The sequence below is a fragment of the Apteryx mantelli genome, chromosome 27, assembly GCF_036417845.1.
Source record: "Apteryx mantelli isolate bAptMan1 chromosome 27, bAptMan1.hap1, whole genome shotgun sequence".
In the NCBI taxonomy this organism is placed as follows: domain Eukaryota; kingdom Metazoa; phylum Chordata; class Aves; order Apterygiformes; family Apterygidae; genus Apteryx; species Apteryx mantelli.
The window spans coordinates 4,056,687-4,079,243 of NC_090004.1; the positions used below are offsets into that span (position 1 = coordinate 4,056,687).

At 45.1% G+C, this 22,557-nt stretch overlaps 1 protein-coding gene across 3 annotated transcripts in view; it reads right to left on the reverse strand.

The window, feature by feature from the left end:
• The window catches only part of PHACTR4 (phosphatase and actin regulator 4), a 70,347-nt gene that overhangs the window by 47,045 nt on the left and 745 nt on the right, over positions 1 to 22,557 (reverse strand). The window contains exon 1 of one of the 3 annotated variants that reach the window (XM_067311690.1): positions 11,265 to 11,296. The exons of 1 other annotated variant lie outside the window; for it this stretch is intronic. The gene's annotated coding sequence lies outside the window, so the exon portion shown is untranslated. Of the gene's footprint in view, positions 1 to 2,472; positions 2,491 to 11,264; positions 11,297 to 22,557 lie in introns of those variants that run through there. One more of the 3 variants, XM_067311691.1, reaches the window with a different exon arrangement.

Consider the following 22,557-nt stretch of genomic DNA (forward strand, 5'->3'; position numbering starts at 1 on the left):
GAGGAAAAGTAACCACTTTTGGAGGAACACGCCGTGGGCTGGCAAGGACAGGCCTCGGACCGCCCCAGCGCCAAATGCTAAGTCACCATGAAGCTACACACTGAGGTGCCACGGTTTTTTTCCAGCCTTAGGCAAGCCCCGTAGTTCAACTATGAGTTTTAGTGATTGCCAGCTGACCCACTTGCTCAAGTCCTCACATGCCACATCCCTTCCCAGAGCCCTTTAGCACGGTGCTTTAAGAGTTTCCGATTTCAGACTGCATCGTCTTCTACTCTAATGCTAAAGAGCTTCTTTCAAAAGACTAAGGGATGTTGAAGTCCAACTAAAACAGAGCCAGTCGATGTTTTTCGACTAAGCTACAAAACTGACAACCCTTCCAGCCAGAAGAGGCAGGTTACTTCTGCGCAGCACCTCGCAGCCAGCTTGCCTTGGGCACGGAAAGTTCGCTTCCAGGCCGGCGAGGCCCTAAATCACCATCCAGGGACAGAGGAAACAGCAGCTGGGCAGCTACTACAGAGCTCTTACTGTAGTGAGACAAAACCTGAGGCTGTCTCGGAAAAAAGCGCACGGGGAGAGCAAGGATGTTCTTATAACAAAGTATATCCATTAGTTAGAAGGAGAGGGAAGAGGAAGCGTTAACAAACATCTAGTAGTTTGAGGAACAAAGTATTACATTAATGCAGACCATTACATAGTGCTCATGTGGCATGAGGCAGGCAGCACCCCAATGCTGAAAACGCCCATGAAATGAAACCAAAATCAGTTGACAACCTCCCCGAAGATATTTTATTTTGACCTAATGAGATGCTAGTAACATTTTCAGTCAATAAATAATATTAGTTCATTATGTTAGTTCACTCCTTTGCTTTACACCACTCTTTTTGAAATTATTTGGACTATAGGGATACACAGGAGTCCTGCTCCAGAGTAGGTCCCTGCTGGATCAGATGACTGACAAGCGTAGTAAGAGGCTACTCCTGCCTGCAAGAGATTCAAACAAGGGAAAAGTGGAGGACAGGAATACAGCTAGCTGGGAAACCAAGGCTAGGCCACAAGCAGCCTGCTCATCATCACACAGGGAATCCAACGAGGTTGAGACCTGAGCCCTGCTTGCCAAACTTCACTCAAGCAGTTTAACCAAAGCCATCAGAATAACTTGCCTCACTGCATCAAGCCCAGCTGCATGCATCTCAGAAAGGCTGGGCTCAAAGGAAACACCAACTGCACCACCAGCTCTGCAGGTCCAGCCCTTTTTATAAAAGCAGTGACAAATCAACATTTTATTCTTGGGCCAATCAATTACTCACTCCAGGAAAATAGATGAGCGGATTTTTGCAAAGCTGAGATAACTCCACCTAATGCTATGGGTATGCTGTCCATGAAGCACCATGAAGTCCTTAGGGGAAGGGCTGAAATAACTCAATTTATCTGCCAGCCGTAAGATTAAGAGCATGGTAAACAATATTAAAATTCTGTTCTACAAAGCAGAGTAACTGAGCAGCACAGAACAGTTCTCCCAAAGGGCAGTTTATAGCACAGGTGTACAGATGAGAGCTTAAATATCACAAGGGAAGTTCTTCTGGTAGGCAGTTTCTGCACGTGGGCAAAAAACTACAACAGGTTAACTATGTCAAGTGCACTGCTATAAATTATAAGACAAGGTATGAAGGTAGAGTTAATCTCTTATTGGACCAAGTAGTACAGATGGGAGAATAGACACGCTTTCAGATACACGAGCTCTTCCCTCAGATCAGTAGAGGCTAAAAAGCTTGTCTTTCTGACTATCTAATAACAAATCAACTCTACGTACAAGCCTCGTTTTGCTCATGTCCTTCAATTATCATGGTTTCAAGATCGTTTGCTACAAACGGGCACGCTGGTTTCAAAATTCTCCAAGCAACCTCTACTGACCCAATTTGCTCTGAACTAATCACGCACAGAGCAACGGAGAGGTCAACTCCTCCGCATCCTGGAGGTAAATCATAATATTCACTTTCAATGAAGTGACACAGATTAAATCAAGTTCTTCTCGAAGCCTAATGTGGCAACATGACAGTGAATGGGGTGCGCCAATAACCAACAGCTCTACAGTTTCTCCGACTTCAAAAGGATCCCAGCACTTGAAACCGAAACACAGCTTGGATTGCTTCACCTGTTGAAAAGCAATCACCACTGAGGAGGAAGACAGCAGCTGTTCAGCACAAGGAGACGATCTCTTGGCAGAAGTGACAAGCAGATCCCATGGAAACAGTGGGAAAATTCAGAGGTATAACAACTATAAACGCAGTTTAAACAGAATACTAGAATAACTAGGTTTGGGAAATCTAAATACTATAGCTATTACTATAAATGAAACCGGTGGCTTTTCATCACCCATGTAACACTCGATAGCTGGCTTCCCATGCAAATAGTAAACACCGTTTTTCAGCAGCGTGGTAGCTGCCTGTGGGTGGCACAGTAATATAACATTACCTAAGCGGATCCTGAAAGGGAAGGCGGCTGCATTCTCCGTGGCTGCACCATGCGTTAGGCCAGTGGGTTTCCTTCATTACCTGCACAAGGTAAACTTTAGAGATGCCCATCAACACCCTGCACAGAATATTCCAGTGGGACTCCGGACCCGCTTCTGCTTGCAGCTCTGTTACTGAGCAGCAGAGTCAGCTGGGACCAGGCTCTTCACCTATCTGTGCCTCAGCTTCCCCCCTCTCCAGGAGGGGATTAGCTTCTTCTGTAAAGCACTTCAAAACAGAATGAAAACACGTAATCCTTCATCTGCTCAAAACCGATACCTTACACAGGACGGCCCCAGCAGCACCTGGATGGTTTGCTCAGCTAACAAGCCAAGCATGCAGCGAACATTTTTCATAGTTGTACTTGAAACAGATCATACAAACTCTCAAAAAAGCCACCTACAGCCTTCCAGGTGTTTCAGCTCACTGAATGAGTCATGTTTACCAAACCTTATAAAAAGCCAACAGCCTATAGGAAAGCAGGGTACAGGGTTACTTCTAAGACAGCTAAATAGAAGTAGCATTTGTCGCTGGGAGCTATCAAGTACAGTAAACGCCTAGAATTTGCCTCCAGACCTTTTGGCAGCTGATCAACTGCTCCGGAGGTGTGGATGCACACAGGAAAAAACCTGCAGGATGAAAATAGCAAACCAGCTTCCCTACTCACCGTCCTTGAAGCAGCTGAAGGGCTTGCCTCTACCAAAATTATCTTCCTGATAAAGATAGAGTGTAAAATTAAAGCACAATGGCTGATTAGTGCAGAGGGCAGATGTTCTTGTTCCTAAATAAGCACCTTCATTCTGGAAGCTTACACAGGAATAAGAGCATCCGAAGGGACGTAGCAAGGCATGGCTATTCTTTGATGAGTCCCCCCCCAAAATGCAAGCCCTAAATTGCCAAGAACAAGAGACTATTTAGACTCTGAGCTCCTGACTGACAGCTAACCTATAAAACTTTAGATTTACCTCTACTGTTGAGTAGATGTGGAAGTTTTTCCCCAAGAAGGCTTGACAGATGTATTCATCACCTGCAGGTTACCACATGTCCGTATGCAGCTGGTATTTAGTGTCCCATGCCCTCAAAACTCCATTTTACCAGCTGTGCGTCCGCCCAACATTTAGCAATACAGGCTTCAGCATGGAAAAGTTTCATAAAAGACAAGGTTCTAGCTTCCTCCACAAGAAGGTTCAACACCTCATGCTTGAACCATAACGCTCAAACAAAAACTCCCCACACCACAAGAACTGCTTTGCAAAAGTCTTTCCAGTAAATTAGAGGAAGATGAACATTGAATTATAACATGGAACAAACAAGAGTAGCCCATCCTCAGAGATCAGGGATGAGAACTAAAAGCAACCCCAAGCCAAAATTTAATAAAAGCCAGGGGACCAAGCTTGATATAATTAAAACCAGGATATTTATTAGAGAGGTTCTGGTCATCCACAAAACCAAAACAGACCAGTTAATCTATCAGCACATAAGAATCACCAAAATGCGAGTGTTAATGAATTAGTAAACTGAAAAAAAATAAAAAATGCAATCAACACATTTTGCTACTACCTTGAAAAATCTAAGCATGCCAAAAGAAGAGAAGGAGGAGAAGAGTGATGTATCAATAGAGTCGTTTCCACCGAGGAACATCTATCCTACGACCCAACTCATTTTCACACAGTGAAACTTCAGGAAATGAATCAGCTCCAGCAGCCTGCCAGCAGCTGCTTCAGTGTACTGCAAGTAAAGACCAAGGACTAAGTATTTCAAGTGTAGCTCGTTTGCCCCAAATCTAGGCTGTGCTTTCTATTTCTCCCTCTTTCCAAAGAGCATGAATTCACAAATCGAATTCCCAACTCCAGGAGCCCCAGGTTGGGAGTTGTGTCATTGCTGCTCGAGAGCCAAACCGAGCAGCGCCGCAGCGAGCTACCACGGCACAGGAGCCCCCCGAACAGCTACAAAAATGCCAGCTGAGCCTCTGGAGACCTAGACCCCAGCCCAACCTCTGCACTAGAGCAAGGGGTGTGTAGGTTAACGAGGGCAGTAACAGGAAACACAGGAGACAGGGAAATAGCTACAGTCCAACTCACCTTTCAGAGAGGGGTGTACTAGTCTAAAGGGAAAGCATTCGGGAATGCAGTCCCCATCCCTCAGACCTGTGAGCATTCACAAGAGCACAAAGCCTTGAGATGCCTTTTTTCCTAAAGGCTACAGACCAACATGAGCTTATTAATGCAATCATCACATGCAACTTATTAAACATTTAGCATTTCACTTTCAAACCCAAAAGGCAGGCTTCAGCCTCACTGCCTTAAGCCACCCGAAATGCCGGCCACCAGGGAAAGGATTTGTTTCAACCCAGCTCTTTCCCTGATGCAGCGTGTTGCATGGTCTCAAAAAACACTAATGGCAGCTTTTCTGAAGGGAGGAAATGGGGCAAATACGTGGCCGAAGAAGGTCTCCCTTTGCAAAGCAGCCACGGGGCAGCTTGGAGCTCCTGCGAAAGCCCAGCCTCCTCTCCCCGCAGCACCACGCACCTTTAAATCCTGGAATTGGCACATTGCCACAGTGTCTTTCTGCGCGGCAGATCTCAGCACAATAGGGCTTGTCAGAAATTAAAATTCCTTTGTGAGCAGTGCATACCTGCTCCTACAACAGTTTGCTCTCCTACCACACCTCCTGGGGAATTTCAATTTACTTTAAAAAGCACTAACCAACTCGCTCCTTAGAGAGCTGGGGACACCATTTGAAACCACGGGGTTACTAGCTCCTGGGTGAATGAAACCGCAGCAGGCTGAAGGCACGGGACAGCTTGCCTGAAACCGAGACCCAATACCACAAAGCAAAGCAAGCAGATGTCACGGTAGAGCTAAATGCACCTGCCAACTTGTACTCTATTCTGCACGGGAAACTACGTTTTTCCCAATTTTATTAGTTCTGCCCTGCTTTGTTAATATGCATAGAGACCAATGAAGTATCTCACACCTCCGCCACAGAAGACAAATCGGAGATATCATCACATCCATTAGGTCTCAATTATCACCACAAATGGTACTGATTCAGTGGACAGGCTCTGCTGTTTCAGGTGAAGCCTACAGTTTTTGAAGTAGAGCACGTGCTGCTTTTACAGCTCATCATAAACTCCAAAAGCTGCACGCAGTCAACAAAATTCATTTTCAACAGGCAAATGCTACTGAAAAACTCAATCCTCTGCTTGCAGTCGTCTGCCATGAAACCTAAGAGCGAGCTTGTTTGGATGCATCAGCAACAAAAACCTCCAATTACACGACCGTCCTTGGCCTACCCATGACCAGCTTGCAATTGAGGGCTGTGGGCTGCACATATTGTCTGGGCTATATATAATCTGCTTCTGCATTACATTATAACGCGCACCCAAAAGGCACATAATAAAAGGGTTCCTTATTTACCTCTGGCTTCGGGGGTAACATGCAAACCACCTTTGCCTTTGTTTTGTGGTTTCCATTTTCGTCAAGCTTTCAATGAAAACAAAGTAGCTGAGTGCAGGTTCTAATGCTGCGGTGAAACCCCTGTAATTATGACTGGGGAGACAATTTCATTCGCAACCACCGTTTCCTCACCGAAATGAGGCCATTCTTACTCTCAGCCGTTGCAAAGCCAGCTTTGCGAAGCGTTTCTCTTTGCGTCTTTATAAAAAGTGACACGAACCAGACAAATTCATTTTAAAGCTTTGATTGTGGTTTGCTGCTGCAGTCTCCTAACGACACTTAAGCCCAGGCAGCAAGGCTGTCAGTCCTGAGCAACCACAGAGGGAGAGGAGACAGCAAACAGCCCCCTTAAATCATGTGTTACCACACGTGAGGATGAATATACTTGATTCCAAGCATCAGCTCTCCTCACTTTAGCATCAACTCTGGAAACCTAAACCCCAGCACCATCTCTGCACTAGAGCAAAGTCTGTTCCAAGCATCGACTCTTCTCACTTACAAGACTCCTCAGGTTTTTCTTTTGTCCAGACAGGACATGCTCACCAAGTCTTGGCAACTGCCCTAAAGAAACCGTGATTTTCTTTGTGGAAGCAGCAACCTAAATTGGACTGGCTACCTATCTTCTTTCCCCAGAAAGCACAGATGCAGCCTGTGCAGACAGCGCAGCAGATATGCAAGAAGCAAAGCTGAAGCTTGATACTCTACAATAATTATCGGAGTCCTGTATCTTGTCAGGGAAGAAAACAAAGTACTGAGATCCCAGAAAAAGAGTAACTTAATGCCGAGAAACATTTCCCATTCCCAGGCAGCTCACCTGAACTCTGAAAGAGCCGGCAGCGGCCGAGGCAATAGTCAGACCCGCTGCTGGGCGCTTGCTAAAGCTGAATTTGCAGTTGGACCATCTGGGCCTTTCCCAAAGTCCCCTGCAGCTCACGCCTTCGTTCCATCGCTGCACACCCAACTGCTTCCCGGGCTGAACAAACTACAGGGTACACACAGCCTGATTAAACCCCACGCTTTAACTGGTGCACATTCAAGTACATAAAATAGGCACCCTTAATCAGATTCCATATTGAAAGACAGCAATGTTTTCACTTCTTAAAATAAATAAATAAAAAAATACAGGAGACCTGCACCATGTAGGTATCTTTATCAATGTAAAGTAGAGTCAACATTCCTTAAGCAGCCACAGCCCAACTATTTAGGATTAAATTCCTACCTTCTGAATGGATGCACTGGATTCACATAACTGTGTCTAAAGGAACCTTAATTCTTCCATGCTCTACTTCAGTGCTTGGAAACTGCTCTCGGTGTAGACAGCTATGCAGAAAACTACGCACTAAAGAGCGCATTGGGGTTTAAATTTCATCTTTTGGTTCAGTGCTTTGCCAAACAGTAAGGAGTTCAGGTAGAGTTTGTAATTCAGCTGTAGCCTTATCTTTCCTTCCCAGTTTTATTGCAATACTTTACTTCTGACTTTAAGATATCAAATTTCCTTAAAGTAGCCCCCCCCCCCCAATTTACTGTTCTTGTGTCTTACAACTCCAGCTTTTACTAAAAGGTCTCCCAGCCATAACTAAGAAAACAGACATGAAAAAATAGGGCCATAAAGTTTCTGAACGAGAACATTTCCTTTAAAAAAAAATTCATTTGCAGTTCTCATTGCTGCGCACTAAATTTATGAAGCAGTTACACTGTTTACATGAGGATCGTGCTTGCTACAGCAATGCCAGATGTAGCAAACCCTAACTCGAATCTAACCTCAGGGAAAAGATGTGCCAAACTGCTCTTTCGAGCAGTTTGAGGAAGGGATCAATACCACTGCTAATTAGAGCGTGGCCACTCTTCTTTCAGACACATTGAAGGTTTTGGACTGATACATCCCCACCAACGCTGTAGATGATAATCATGAAACTGCTGCACAAAAGGCAGCTACGATCTCCTGAAACTCCATGAGCAGGGATTTTTCTTTCAGCCTCCTCTCACTGCCACCACACTAACTCAGGCTCCCAGTTTAGAAATGAGAATTTCTAGCCAACACATTCAGCTGCAATAAGAGCTCAAACTATCACCACTTCTTTTCAAGCACAAAAGGACCTTCCATCGTAACAAATGCTAGCAAACGCCCAACTGAGCAAGCAAATCTTGCATCATGCCCTGCAGGCAGGCAAGCTGATCTGGTTCAAGAGAGCAAGCCCCGATCTGGTCCATCCAACAAAAACTGCTCTTCTATCAGTTGTGCAAAATTAAACGAGAGCAATTAATTTCAGTAGCGACACAGCAGATCGGCCACAAGAAAGGATATGAAAGAAGAAAGCATCAAGTGTCTTGAACAAATTTTCAAGGCACAGAAGAAGCCGGCTGAGGAAGCGTCTTCAGATGGGGTGTATTAACTGCAAGCTCACTCTGTTCTCGGTGTACCTGGCACAGCAAGCTCCTGTTCACAGGCGCAGGCTCCCGCGCACACGCATCCACCCCAGTGCTCCTGCCCAAGGCAGCAGCATCCAGCAGACTCACAGCCCAGCTTTGGGCACCAGCACACCTGGACTGCTTTCTCAGATCACTTGACTCTGGATGACCTTGAATAAATCTGTCTATGAACTAAGCCAAAATTATATACACCTCACAAGGTGATTAGTAGTCTAGTACTAATAAGAGCACGTTAGGCACCTCAGAAGAATATTAAGATCCAAATGTATAAGAAAAGAATTCCTTATACATGAGCAGCTTGAACTATAGCTATGACTTTCTGGTGACCCCTCTTGTACGCCAGATTCTTCAACAGCCTTTTTGTTCCTTTCAAGCGCTGCGTCCTTGGACATCAGAGCAGGTTCGTAAAAAAAGGCTCCATGACCCCCCCCCCCACACACACACACACACTCCCCAGCACAGCTATCAAGCAGTCGAGACTGCTGGTTTGCTCAGCAAACAAGACCTTCTGATAGGTGCCAGCAGGAGGAACGGTTACAAAAGTACCCCCATTCCCTCCACCTACGCCAACACTCTCAAGTTTTAAACAAGAAGGTTCCTAGGAACAGGCTTAACTACATCAGAGCAACTAAATGCATAAAAAAAGTGTGAAATAATGGAGGGGAATGCAGTTGCTTATTCAAAAAAATGTAATATGGAAGGGACATTAAGAAAAACGTGTTCTCTAGCTGGACCTAAATCAGTACTGAGACATATAAACTAGGATAAACAAAAAGCACTTTACTATACATCTAAGACTTTAAAGACAACTACAAGTAAACTCCATGAGTTAAAAACTGCATGCATATCAGGCAGCCACATGTATAAACTGACCACAATTTCTGGAAGTGTAAAAATATGTTGAAATCACACTATAGGACTGCATCCTTACCTACAGCTGGGAAATACGCTCATTTTAAATGAAAGCTGGCATTAGTCCTGCAAAAAGCACCTTCTTGGTTCAGTTCTCTATAAGGTAACAGACAGCAAAAATATTCCGTTTTAAGGAGAACCAGCGTTCTTCAGGATGGCACATGCTCCTAAGGAGACGGAAAGCGGGCTACAGAGACACTTGGCACAACCCATGCCCCCGCGCTTCCCGCGGTCAGACACGGCCCCAGAAAGCCACCCAGCTCGGTGGCCTCGCCATGCCTGCCCCAGAACGCCATGCCCTTCTGAGGAACAAAAATAACCACCTCGTCACCGATGACAGTCATCTCCCACACGTACGCTACAACTCGACGCACACCCAAGGGTGCAGGTTCGACAGCCTCGCTGCACAGCTCTGCTATGCAAGATAAGCAGCTCAGACCCGGCCCTCCCACCTCGCTCGCTTTGCGGCATTTAGACACCCTGCACACCATCACTTCTCATTTCCAAATACTAAGCTAAGCTGCTCTGAAAGGGCACCTCAGAGTAAGATGTCCAAACGAAGTGTTTGCATTTGCAGAGATTACACAGCCCCGTGGTGACAGGTTTGTTAAAGGGAAACTCAGTTCTGCAGTACCAAAAGGTACAGAGAAATAGCTGTTTTCCTGCAAAGGGGAACTGAAGCTTGATCCAAGCTGACCCTGGAACAACCGGTCCGCTTAGACCTCCTCTGTCAGTTCATGACCACTCATAACAACCTTCACAACTGGAGGTATCCCTTCCTCTCCGACATAAGTCACTGAATTAGAGACAATATGACTCACTTGAGACCACAGAGGATATCTGTCAACCAGCTTCAGGGTTTGCCTACAAATGGAGACATCCTAAATAACCCCACACAGTGAACACTCCAATTCAGAGGCGTGTGCAAATGAGCCAGTGTTTAGATGCACAGCTTAAAGACACCAGCTGGATAACAGCAATAAGCTGCCATGCAGGATACGGTGCGGCGTAAAACACAGGCACCCAAATGAACACCAGCTACAGCAGCTTTCTCCGAGATTTAAACTAACAGGTTTGTACTCTCACATCAAAAAAAAACTAAGAACAAGCATGCAGGCAGCTGCAGGGGCTCAGCTAACTAGCAGCAAGTTGCACCATTGCTGTAAATTTAGGATTATTTGCTGAACTCCGTAACTGCACCTCTGCAGCCTCTCCTGTCCCTCCGGATGGGTGAGGAAGCTCCAGGGAAAGGCAACGCATGGACGGAGTTATAACTGCTCTGCAGCAGCGACTCACTCTCAGACCACAGGACCATAACACTTTCCTAGCTCCATCCCAAGTTCAACAACCAAAGGAGGCAAAGGGGCTGCTTTTTTTCAGCTGGCTCCCCATCACAAAGTAGACTTCCTTTTAGTCTCAGGTTAGGTCTTCAATGCCAAAACAAGACATTAACCATCTTGCTGTAGACTCAAGCTTCAGGTAGCTTCTACCACAGGACAAACTAATAAGGTCTTTATATCCCACACCTGTGTTTGCAGCAAAGCAAGCTCACCACAGTAAAAACCAGAGCATCCCAATTTCCCTGGTCTTGCAGACATATAATGTACTAGTGAATTTGGGGTAAAATAAGCTTTTTGACCATCCATCTGTGTCAGCCCAGGGAAGGAGCAGGCTACCAACAAAAATTAACAGGCCTGAGGAAGCATCCCCCAGTAACAGTCCCAACCCCATGATGTTCAGCTTCGCTCTCCCATGCCTGCAGTGTCGCAGCTCTTTCAGGTTAGTTTGAACTGTCAACAGATTTTTCCGACTGAAAACAGAACTGGAAAAATACCCAAACCTGAAAGCTTCTGCGAGGGAGCAACACAGGAAGGCAATTCAGTGGCAGCAATCAGGTGAGGGCATGCAGGCATCAAACACAGACAGGAGAAACTTCTCTCGAACCCCCAAGTACCTCAATACAGCCAGTAGTGGAAGCCGTATTTTCATATACGCTTGGTGACCCACAGAGCAGCTCTTCCTGCCTTCCTCTCCACTGGCATCAGGAACCTCACCAAGCAGCTGACCCCAGTCAAAACCAGCCTGGTGAAGAAACAGCTAGTTTAAATCCAGTTCACTTCCCCAACTCATTTGTCACATGGCCCACAAGCACTTGTTTAAGTGCAAGGGAGCAGGTGCATGGGATCTTTTCTTCAGTAGCAATGGCATTTTTAGGTGTTTATACAGCTGCAACCCAAACCAGAGGTCTAACCCTGAAGAGAGCACGATTTGATCTGTCACAGAGAAGGGATAAGATCAAGATGGGAAGGCATCAAGCCAAGGACACCAGTCACCAAAACCAGGCTTGAAAAATCTGATGTGAATCATCAAATCCTGCCTACTCTTCTATTCACTTTTTCCACAGCAAACACCAACAGGAAGGTGCCACCCTTATCTTTCTTTGCAGGCCGTTTGAGCCACTTAGAGCACCAAGCTGAGAGCAGCTAAGCCCAGACACTGTCCAAGTACCGAAGATTTTGACAAAACAGAACTTGTTTATGCACATTTATACCTTGATTTGAGATCTCAGCCACAAAAATATTAGACTCCTCCAATACACTTAAGAACAAAGACCTGAAACACCAAGAGATCCCAATCCACTGATATTTGCCAGCCCCAGGTTTTGAAATTGCTTCCCAAACAGGACCTTGCTCTTCATAACCCAAGGCCAGACATGACCTGGGAATTCCAGTTCAACCAGTTTCACCCTTTCTCCCCCTCATTCCTCCCGTTTTCTTGGAATAGCAGACGGCAACAAAACCCGACCCCAGCCTAGACTGGAAGAAACAATATGTTGAAATCCATGCAATGAAAAGCCACCTGCTTCCGGCACGATCGCAAGAGCATTTCCAAATTCCAGCTCTCCTCCGGCCAGTGCAGACAGATGGGCACAACAGGCACCCGCTGCACTCCCAGCAAAGTCTTTGTACTTCAGAGGCCAGAAATACAAAGCCTAATGGCAAAGACTGTCTCCACAAGAACAACTGTTTTGTTAAGGGATCACAACATAAATCAATAATCCTCCGGCCACAAAAACAGCTTAAACTCGCATGCAGGCCAATTAAACTTGCAATCCACTAACACACACACCCTGACTCCGGGCGACCCTGCCTCTCAACCGACAGCTCAGGGCTCAAAATCTGGCTGCTACAGACTGAGATACTACCTGCTCCAGATGCCCCCAGATGGCAACAGGGACTGTGACTAAATTCAGAAATGCCACAGCTCAGTGATTACCACAGACAACTACAGATTTTCACTTTCTTGCTCACCTTCCTCCCATTCAATATCATGTTTCAGGAAGGAAATAACCCCTTTTCAAAGGAAGTGATAGCCCTGAAAGTAGGCAATAAAATGCCGAAATAGGAGCCAATCTTGCGCCCTGCTCACTCCTGCAGGGCCTGCCCCAACAGCACCATCCCAGAAGGCTGCAGGTATTTATGATAGGTTTTCATTCTCGGCAGTAGCGAGGCTGCAGGTTTTGCATATGCAAACAGAGTGCCCGGCCACCAGAAACACTTCCGATTATTCACATACTTGCTACTGGCATTGTCAAGACAGAAAATCACTGCAAGAAGCAACTGATGTCATGATTTGCAGTGTAGACCGAGTACCAGAAGCACCAAGACAGTAAATTCTCCTTCCCTCCTCTCCTACTTGCGGTGCCTATGCACTGTTCAGCCTATCTGGCCATCTACAGTACGCTTTCATTTAAAACGCTGGCACGCTGGCTATTGGTAGGACCGATTCCCAGCGTGGTTAATCATTACCCCAATGGCCCAGAAGCAGAGCTGGAACTGGCTTGTGCTACCCAAGAACCAATTCTGCCAGTCCTCACAAGCATGCCAGGGACTGAGCACCACTCAGGAACAGTTTCTGGTAACTTTTGCCTTTCAAATCAAATTTCTTTGAAGACAAAGGCTGACATACTTTAAAAAAAGGTTCCTCCCTTCAACATTGTAACAGAGAAGGCAAAATAAACCAGAACTTCCACATTACCTACAAAGTTTCCATATAACCTACCAAAAAAAGAACAGAGCAAGGAAAGGAAAAGGAAAGCCCAAGGGCAGAGCAAGGGGGAGGAGGACAGTGGCCACATCTGGTCACCAACCTTAGCAAGGTTAGTGACAAGAGGTTTATGGGGAAAGAGACCTTAAAATTAAAGTGCTTCTCTGCATATGCAACCACGAGGGACAAATATGGAGCAGACACCCATAATGACATAGAAGCTATTTGTCATTAAGTGCAAGAGACTAATAGCCCTGGACAGAGGAGAGCACATAGGGACATAAAGATGGATGGAGTGGACTGAGGTGCACTGGCAAAGAGCAGCACCAACTGTCATGTTCTCTCCAGAACATGTACTAACACCAACTTCAGAGGTGGCGGTGTTGAAGGCCAGTTCACTATTAGCATGGCCAGGCATCCCAGAATTGCTGCCCCCTGACGACATTCAGCTAATGCACTTCATGATCAACGCTTTGTGCTCCAAGTTCAGCAATGCGCTGTATTTTGACAGGACATTAAAGAGCAAGATGACTTGTGGCTTTAAAGACAGAGATATCATCCACCACAGATATTTTGATCATGCAAATGACATTAAAAATAAAAGTTTAAATAGTCTCTGCAGCAAAGCCATTTTGGGAATACTTAAGAATTTGAGTTTCCAGTAAGACATGGTCAAATAGCAGTTCTGACGTGTCCCAGTAACTTATGAACCAACAGAAGAGACTGCATAATGTCAAAGCCCGAAGGAACGATTTGTGGAGAGCGCATGAGGACACATCAACACAGTCTGCCCATATACGATCAGGTAGTTCCACTATCTTAACTGGTAATCAAAAGGCAGTAAACCAAACATCCCACACCAGCATAAGGATTCCTACTCTTCACATTTACTTAGCAATGCAGCCAAGCAGCACCATACAAAAACCTCAAGCAATAAACTAATGCTCACGCTAATTACTAAAAAAGGCTAGAATTGTCTCAGTACTCATTATGTGCACCACAAGTGCAGAATATCCTTCAAAATTACTCTTCTATAAAAATGACTCTGATCAGCAGAACACATTAATGAATGGGCCATAAACTTCTCAAAAAAAATACTGCAATGAACTGAAAGCGCGCTCCACCCTCTCGTTAAAGATTTCCCTGCTATAGAAACAATGATTAAATACATAGGGCCATGAATCAGCTACCTGAAACGAAGGTACACCTCAGCAATCAAGGAAGTGCCCAACACCAGCATTCAGACTGACGTTTTAGACACAGCAGGGCACAGCACAGCTCCCCCTCTTAAGATCATCTGCCCAAACTGCAGCATTACGTAGACTGGTAGCCTTACCATGATGCTTCACAAGGTCACATTTAACATCTTTTCTTTGGGTTTGGTTTTATTTTATTTTATTTTATTTTTATTTTTTGCAAGTGCTCAGTGTTGTATGCACTCGCTACAGTAACAGAGAGAGAACAGTTTCCAATTCCATTTTGACACGGCCAGACAAAACACCTAGAACTAATTGCAGATGCCTCTGGTCCAGCTGTGGCTCTCTGTAGGGCATTTCCAATCAAGGCTGCAGGAAGGCAGGAGGATGGCATGGCTTATCAGCGGTTCCCAGTCCAGAGTCTGAACTGCAAAGTGGATTTAAGAGGTTTAATTTTCCCAGAGAATAATGCTCTCAAATCAGAATAAATCCTCCAAAACAAGAGATTATCCATAAATTTACTAGTTAGAAATGTTAATATACCCAGTGTTTATGCAAGGACTGCTGCTCTCTCCATGCGAGAGCATCACCTTTACAGTTTTATATTAAAGGCGAAACAGATTTCTGCTAGTTTCTCCCCCCACCTTCCTTTCCACATTGAAATGCAGCACAGCAGCTCTATAAATACCGCTTTCCAAGAGCAACACTAATTCACAGAAGAATCAGGGTAAACTTGTTCCTAACACATTAGGAAAGCTCTGAAAAATCCTCCTCTGCAAAGAAACTTAACCAGAAAACGAGATCCACAGGCAGAGAAATCCAGTGCGAAACCTGGTCAAACGTTCAAATCAGAAAAAACACAGAGCTAAAACTTCAAATGCATGTTCACAAAACACAGGACGGGGCAAATTAAGAAGCAACTGCTTCAACATTGCTGATTCAACCAGACCACAGCAGGAATAGCCATCTGTGTTGCTGGACTTACCCATCATATACACGCCACTGATACAAATGCTTCCTTCTGTTATTCATATTCTATTTACCAAAGGCCCCATCTATACACTATACAACACGCAGAACGATGAGAGCCAGACCAGTATAACCTGGCTGTTAATTATGGCCCTTAAGGCTGAGATGCATTAACATTTCCCTCTAGCTACGAACAAGAGCATGCCTACACCCTCATTAAGCACGCGTAATCTTAGAGAGGACAGAGAGGCGGATGAAACAGGTACAGGAAGAAGCGACTTGCCTGACATCAAACAGCAAGTCAGCACCACAGCTGGGAGCTAAACCAGGCCTCCTATCCACCCAAACATCATTATTTTCCCTGCACTCAGCCTAGTTGATGTAGACAGAACTTGGCTATTAGAATGCAGATTGAAGGCTTCATTCTGAAGCTAAAAGCACATGAGAAATAGCACTTGATTAACGTAATCACCAGTGTCAAACTGATTTTGGAGAAGCAATGGTCTCACAGCACTCCCTCGTTCTACTTTCCAAACCTGATGGGTTCACACAGGTTCTTTCCTACCTTATTGACTGCTTTTTATGGTTGGTAACTGAACTGCATGCACTGCAGACATGTTCAAGACACCTTAAAAGGCCTACTTTAATATTAGTCCTAAAAATTCTTTCTCTCCACCAGATGCATGCTATGTGAGCCCACCAATAACCCACAGAGAAGCCGGATACTTTCTTAATGCATTAAAATAACAGCCCTCACGGGGTGAGGTGCAGAAAGAGCCAGCCAGAATTCAGATGTCAGCAACAGCAACTGAGCAGCCCAGGCATGAGCAAAGTTTTCCAGCCCAGAATCTTCCCTCCCTGCAAATCCTGTCTATCCTCATATTCAGGAAAAAAAATCCAATTTTTATGAAACAAAAGAAACAGGAAACACAACAGCAATAAGTTTACTGCAAATAAACATTTCTTGTAGTCATCGGTGTCATGCTGAGTTAGCAGGGATGAATTTTTCTTGAGTTTCCCGCACTGTCAGTACTGGCCCTCCATTAACTTTCTTCACTTTGTGCTGAGCAGGTAACAGAAAAGCCAGATGGCCTAAAGCCATAGCTAATTTCAAAACTGCTGTAAAATAGCACAAGCCAAGAGAGCCCGACAGCGCTCATCTGACAATCCCACCCAAAGGCTGATGTTGCATTCTAAAAAGGTGCAGCCGAGCCAAGAGAAACCATGTTTAAACATGTCTGCAACCTCGCTGGCTTTTTTGTCAATAATTGTGAGGCTCTACATTAAAAATTGATTGCGAAGTACAAGATGAAACATTTGGTGACCTTGCTCACCCGTGGCCCTGATCCATAGCCAGTAGGAATGGGATACAGTCCAAGCTAGAAGCAGGATATAAGCACTAATTCGACTCTCAGCACAAGGTAAATGAATTTTCAGTGACCCTACGGGAATATGCCACTTCTTGCCCACTAATAAAAAAATTTTGAATGAAAAAGACTTCTCTGTTTGTTCTCTCTTTTGGCACTGTGCAAACATCCTTACAAGGGAACAAACCCAAATGGACTTAACAGGCCCTTTTCTACTTCTGCCATTTCCTAGCTAACAGTAAATTACATCTGGTTTGCAAGAGACAGAATATACTCAAAATCCCCCACAATGAAAGACCAACCTTGCTAGCACAGGTCACTTGGCCCATCACTTTTCTTTCAGTAATTATCATCCTCTTATAGGTCCCAGCTGACAAAGATAACCTAGGTAACAGATAGGTAATTGAAATTCTGAGTCCAACCAGATTTTCTTTGTAAACACTGCAGTAGAACAGCTTTAAAACGCATTCCTAAAGAACCTGAAGCAGCCTATTCAGCAAGCAAAGACCAAGCTAAAGCCTCCCAACTCCACTTCTGTCCCTGCATAAACCCACTGAAGTCCATTCCGCGCTGGGGTGCAGAAGGCACGCCAGGAATAGCCGTACCTGCAAACCCTCTTCCTGCAGGTCTTGATGGGACACTAAATCAGCAAAAACTATTAGACAGCTTTGAAGATCAGAGTAATCAATAACATACCAGCATCAGCACTTCTGTGCATCTGCAGGAGAGCTCTTGCCAGGACAGAAATAATATTGACAGAAATTACATTTCGAGCAGCAGCACTGCTATAATGGCTGGTTACCCCACGCCTCGACCAGCGAACTTCACTGGGCTACACAGAAATTACTGATTTGACTTCCTAAGTGGCAGAGGTGAATTAGACAAGAGAATACAACCTTCACAAAGGCGTGTAAGTACAGTAGATGCCAAAGTCCCCTTAAAATTGGCTTAGACACAGTTGCAAGCTTTGTTCAAAGCTCAAATTCTTTCAAGGTGACCTTTGGCTTTCCCCCCCCCCCTTCCATAAACACCAATGGAAATTTCACCGCCACGAGCACAACTTCTGGGAATCTGCTGAGACCTCAGTGCAAGTCAGAGTGATGTGGCCTGGGGTCCTAACCTCCCACCGCAGGGCTATGTCTAGCTAGAACCTCATTACTTTTTGCTCCTGACTTTTGGCACCACAGTATCACATTTATACCGCCAACAGTCCTGAGCAGGCCCTGGGTGCTAAACACTGCACAGACACCAAACAAGACGATGCCTCTCGCACCTTGATCCAAGTCTACAAATCAAGACTCCTCAGTAGGGCTTAGGCCAAGTTTTTGTTGCTTGTGTCCTTAAAAGCTAATTGTCTAAGAGAAGTGTCTATAGTGACTGGCCCAATGGAGAAAAGCGGGTACCTTCAGAGAGATTCACCTCTCCCTCAGGCAAGGGTAAGACAGGCAATGAAGGAAGCCCATAAGGGCAGCCTCAGGTTTAAAATCAATGGTGGGATTAATCTTGATTGATTTTAGATGTCTAAGTCTACAGCAACAGATCTCTAATTAGGGGTTCACTTCTGTGGATTAGGTAACTAAAGGGAAAGGGGGTTGCCAGTAGCTAAGCACTCTGCAAAGGGGTCCAGCCTTTCAGCAGAAGCTTTTTGAAGCCTGCAAAGTGAAAAAGGTTCAAAACTTCTAGTTTAAGTGCTATTAGACTTTACTAAAATCTAATGATTTTTACCAGTCTGTTTCATAAGCCACTCAGCTGGAATCATTAGACCAGGAGTTCAGCATATGAGCCAGGGAAGCGCCAGACTTGCAGAATCTGACCTCATCAGTATGCACCTTCCTTTGCCCCATGACATTCAGCAGACATCGTTAATTAGTTCAGGATAATGCATTGCCCATCACGACTTCTGAACTTAGCCATGCAGCTGTTAGGTAAGCAATTCCTAACTGTGTTTTGTAATCAGCATGCCAAAAGCACAAACACAAAAGAATAAAGTTAACAATCTGTTTACCCATTCTCTCCTCCTCAAATTACTGTTGCTAGCAAATAGATTCGGCAAAAAAAAAAACAAAAAAACCCCTATTTCCAGGATTCAGCAGAGAGAACTCATTTGGACCACCACCAGTTTTCATATCTTTGCCACTGGTGCTTCATGTTATTTCACACAACCAATTCATTCAGCCTGTTCCTTTGACTAATAGCATTAAAAGCCTGTCTCTGGAGATAATTAGTCCTCCCTCCCCCAGCCCTTCCCCAGTGCAACGTGGAAAGAGCATACAGTCATCAGCAAACAAAGAAACTCAAACAGGGTGATAACAGGCTGCAGCTGGGTCTGGATGGTGCCTCTCACCTCCGTATCTTAGCACAGCTGATAATCAAAAACAAGTCAACACCGCAAGCACCAGAACAAGCAACACAAGGAAGAGTATCTTTCGATTACTGACTTCCTTAAGTCACTTAAATCTCAGGAAAAGACAATTCCTCATGTGCAAGGGGCATAAATAGCAATGCATAAGTAGTCGTTGTTAGGAGTTTGGCCGGTCACTTTCCAGCCTTCACCCGAGGCATTCGGCAACAGCGGATAAGAGCAGGGACTAGAAAAATAGGGCAAAATCGGGAAATCTGCTTTCTTCTATTTATGATCCCGCACAAATCTCTACATCTCAGCTCCTTACAAGATACGAAATTCCTCTGGGGCAGGGAAAAGCAAAGGACAGTCGGCATTTGGAAAATGCTTTGAGAACGTCGAGCGGAAGATTCACAAAAGTCTTTCTGTCCGCATGCCGATTCCCCACTCAAGAGGCATGCAAAGGGTTTTGCCCTCCGATTCGGAGGCACAGGTTGGAAGGAGTTAAAAATCCCCAACTGGAACCAGCCAGAGGTGCGACTGCCGGCTTGCATATTCATTGGCTGACTAATGCGTGACCCCACTGTGCCGAAAAGAACTGGAAATACTTATCACCGCAGCATTGACAAGTCAGCAAGAGCTACTAATTAAATGATAAAAATAGATCTCTGAAAGGGCTTTTTTCCTCGACACAAAGCCGAGGCCTGCCACTGCCGCAGTCACACATCCATTAGTTTGCAAGAGCTCCAAGCTCACCAGCAGAAAAGCAGTCTCAGATTCGCAAGAACACTCGCAGCGCATGTATGCCGGGTGGTAGAAAATCTCAACTAAACAAAATTAGGACCCCAATCCTGCATAACACAGAGCATCTTATTTTTACTAAGCACACCACGCTCCTACCACCTTCAATGGAAGCAGCAACAAGATGACACCTTTGCCCCCAACAGCTAAATCAGCTTCCTTGCACTCCCTGTAGCCCACAGCCCTGGCTTTGCCCAATAAATGGTTAAATGCATATTGAGGTGATCCAGGTGATCACATGGATGTCTCCCAGCTTGCTTCACACATGGCATCACTTAGGCTAGGGACAAAAAACTAACATCAGTGCAACTTCTACCACTGCAGAGGTTTCGCTTTAAGCTCCCCCCATCCCCACCAGACACAGGTTTTGTATAGCCAGTAACTGAATATTCATCACCAACTAATAGACCTGCAAGAACAGCAGTGTCAGCAATATTTAACACTTATAATGCCCCAACACATGCCAAACACAATGAAATTTGATCAAAATAGAAGCCATTTGTTTAAATACAAGTGATTTGGCTCTCAAAACTGTCATCAAATTAAACTGGAAATCAAATTAACCAGTGATTGAATGAAGTAGAAGGCTGTATAATCACAGATTACTGATGCGGCAGCATGAAAACAAGGATGCAATCACATTTCCCTTGTCCATGTCAGCCTCTTTGCACCGCCCTGCGCTCCCGATACAACTTTCCCTCTCCAACTTTCAGGACTTGAGGATGCTCTGTGCCTCAAATATAGCTCACCCAGCTATTTCTCGACAGTCCAGAAAGGACACTTGCTTTACAAAAACATCCTTTAAGATGTTATCAGATAACAAAAGCAAGCCCTGTGAAAACGAGGACTGACACACTTGAAACCACATTAACCCAGGACAGGTCGGCACAGTCATTTCCAGCACTGTTAGAAAGAACAAGTTTAAACCCACTCAGAATAGGAAAAGGGTTTTGTTACCATCACCATCCAAGATACTAATTTAAATTGGCATAGCTACATCTCAACGAGGTTCCACCATAAGAACTGGCCTCATTTAGGCTTTATTCCCCCCCTCCTTTTCTTTGCACTCTCATTTGGGAAGGTAGTTATGTTTAATTACTCTTTTAGGTCTTGTGTACACTCAGAAATTAATACGGATTAATGTAAAAAGAGCAATGGACATTTATACTGAAGTCACAGCAGGTAGAGAAGGAGTTTAATTACACTTCCGTGCAACTTCAACACCAGCACGACAAGCTGATTCAACTGAATTGATCCTTTTACCCACCACAACCGAGCCACAGAAAGCCTCATCTTGCACCTTCCACTGCAAGCAAAACCAGATTCTGCCAATGACTTCCTGATGTTTATATTTTTCAAAAGCAAATTTCAAGTTTAAAACTCACCCTACACAATTCAAGGTTTCTTCACACATTAAAAAGAAGCAATCACTTCTGGCGCCTCTTTCAGCATTCACACATCTCTTTCTCAGCTTGTGGAAGCAACATTTAAACAACTTAATGTTTGAGAAGAGGAGCTTTTACTTAAGAATTTCAGTCTCAGCAAAGCAACTTCTCTTGCACTTTTTGTTCACTTTTTGTCAGTACTAACAGCTCTTCAGCACTCACACCCCACAGAGCGGCATCAAGACCTCACCTCACCTTCACCTGGACAAACATAACACAAAGCAAGACAGAGGTAAATAATTCAGCTGCACACAAACAGCAGGAAAGAACAATTAAACGAGAAGCACAGCAAGAACGTTTCAAATTTCAACCAACACTAAGACAGAACAGATCAAACAAAGAAATACCAAAGGAGCTGCCCCAGAAAGCAGAATTTAGAGGTGAGGCTCTCACGTAGAAAGCAACAGGACAGCAACACAGATGAAAAAACAAAAAGTTTTGCTTTTAGTCAGGGCCTAAGCACATCAGAAGAGAGCAAAGCACATGAAATAGAAGCTAGAGCCAGCATGCTGCTGCTTGTTTTGTTTTAAAAGCAGGCCCCAGACATCCATTCAAACCATCAATTCAGTCACTCAACCAAGTTTTCAAGCTCCAGCTCCCAGCCGCCGCTGGAAGGACAGCCAGCCTGTTTGAGTCAGGCTGCTAGCACAAGCGCAGAAAGAGCAACTCAGGAGACCAAACTTTAGTCACCACGCAGCTCTTGAACATGCAAACTACAGCAGCACATCTCGGCTCCCAGGGAAACACAGCCAACCCAGGCAAAACACTGTCCACCATCTCCCCACAACTGAGTTATCTCACCTGCAGTTCAGGTCCACAGGGAGAGCAAGCTTGGGGACAGGAAATGATGGAAAAAGCGGGGATCACCTCGCCTACAACTTGGAGCCAAGCACCTGCTCACTCCTCTGAGGCAAAGCCCCCCCACACCCAAGTTCCACCCCCTAAAACAGAGCAAGGAGACCCCCCAGGCTCCCCACGTGCCAGTCTGCAGAGACAACAAGCAGGCTGAGACCGGGGGACTACGAAAGGGCTGGAGACCCGCCTGCCCCCAGCGCCCACGGAGGGGCTCACCCAGGGAGCC